Genomic DNA, 2,017 nt, shown 5'->3' with positions numbered 1-2,017 from the left:
TAATCACAAAAGGAAGACTTAGAGACTAATGAACAATACAAAGTAAAACCAAAAACCCAACAAAGGGAGAAACCCAACAAAGCAAATGTAGAAACTACATTTTGACAACCACTAAGCAAAGGCTGCCTTGCTCAGTATATATAGGCTGATGGAGTGCTCTAACAAGAGAGAGACACAAGCCAAAGAGATGCCACAAGAGGGCAAGCACGAGGGCCAAAGCAAGGAAGGAGTTTTGGACTTTTGTCTTTGGCCAAACTCTGAAAGGGAGAGGACATACAAAGACAGCTGTTATATTGGTTTGTGTATCACAAACACAGCTGTAGCCTTAGAGCTCTTAAACCATGAGTCACGGGTTGGAACAAAGGCATCAAACCCAAAACTAAATTGACCACAAAGGCAAGATCTTTATATATTCTAGTTGTCAATTTGAAATTCAAATTAGGATCTCCCCCAGACATAGCTCTTATGGAACAAGGGTAAAGAAACTTAAACATAAGACAACAAAACAAAAGATCAAAAAATTGGAAACCCAGATTTTTAGGATGGCAAGTGATACTGCTATCCTCTGTGAAAAACCATGAAATGCATATGCATAATTTTACCTGAGTTCCATGAGATCATGTTGGTTCTTCTACTTCTTCAACTTGTTCTTCAGATGTGGAAGACCAATCTCCCAATTGTTTTAGGCTTCATTGCTTTAGGCTTCATAGGTTGTGTTTTGTTCTATATAAGGATTGCCAACAACCTTTTACCTTCACATAGACATCTTTCGTCATAATGATCATATCTGACGGTCGAATTTTGGTTTGTAAATTTTAGTCATCGGAATCACAACGTGTACTATTTACCATTATTATTCTCTATGTGGAGCTCTATCGTCGAAAAGTAAATGTCTCAAATTTTTTATATGGACAGTTGCGTCTCATCTACATGAGAGTTTTTTGTGTGGAAGGTTTGACCAAACTACGTAATATAGAGGGAGATATGAGCGTTTTCATGTGATAAGTGACGATGGATTAGGATTGACCGTTTCGATCGAGCCTTTAACGTTGTTGGATCCAGTTGAATTTTTTACCACAAACATCTTTCGTCATAATGATCATATCTGACGGTCGAATTTTGGTTTGTGAATTTTAGTCATCGGAATCACAACGTGTCTGATAATGTTGTATAACTTGTTTAGTAGGTTATAGAACTTTGTGAACCAACTCTACATAGGAAGCAAAATTATCAAAAATCTCGTGAAATAAGATGTGTTCAAAATGGTAAAATACGGCTATGGTTCAAAAATCACGTAAATCGGGTAACGTCTCGGTGTCGATAGTAGCGGTCAACCCTATTTACAGTTGTTATTCCCTATGGGGAGCCTTATCGTCGGAAGATAAATGTCTCAAAATTTTATATAGGCGGTTGCGTCTCATCTATGTGAAAGTTTTTCGTGTGGAAGGTTTGACCAAGCTACGTAATATAGAGGGAGATATGAGCGTTTTCATGAATTTATAAACTGTAGCCGATGAGATATTAAAAAAGTCGTCGGCTAAGGTCAAAATTTTTTTTACGGTAAACCAAATTTGGAGGAAAATTTTCAAAGGACTTTAGCCGACGAAAATATATGAAAAGTCGTCGGCTAAAGTCGAAAAATTTTCAAAATTTTCAACCAAAATTTTTTGGCGGTTAACCAAAAATTTTCAAAAGAGTTTAGCCGACGAAAATAAAGAATTTCGTCGGGTAAAGTTCTTTATATAGGAGTTTTACCGGAGGTGGATGGTAAGAAGTCAGAAAATCAGAAAAATGCCGGATTTTCTTCTCGGCCTAGCTTCGCCGTTAAGCCACCGGAGACCGCCACACTTGTCCCAAAAGGTTCGCCGTCGTCTCTACTTCATTGCTGGACAGGTGGTGCATCGAGTGGCGCCGCCGTGAGGGATAAATCGAGCTCCAAAACTCCGCCGGTTCAGATTCGGTGTCGATCGAATTTCTCCTTCCTCAGGTCACCATTTGGTGAGTTCTATATATAGAT

The sequence above is a fragment of the Fragaria vesca genome, linkage group LG5, assembly GCF_000184155.1.
Source record: "Fragaria vesca subsp. vesca linkage group LG5, FraVesHawaii_1.0, whole genome shotgun sequence".
Classification (NCBI taxonomy): domain Eukaryota; kingdom Viridiplantae; phylum Streptophyta; class Magnoliopsida; order Rosales; family Rosaceae; genus Fragaria; species Fragaria vesca.
This window is presented reverse-complemented; position numbering follows the sequence as displayed.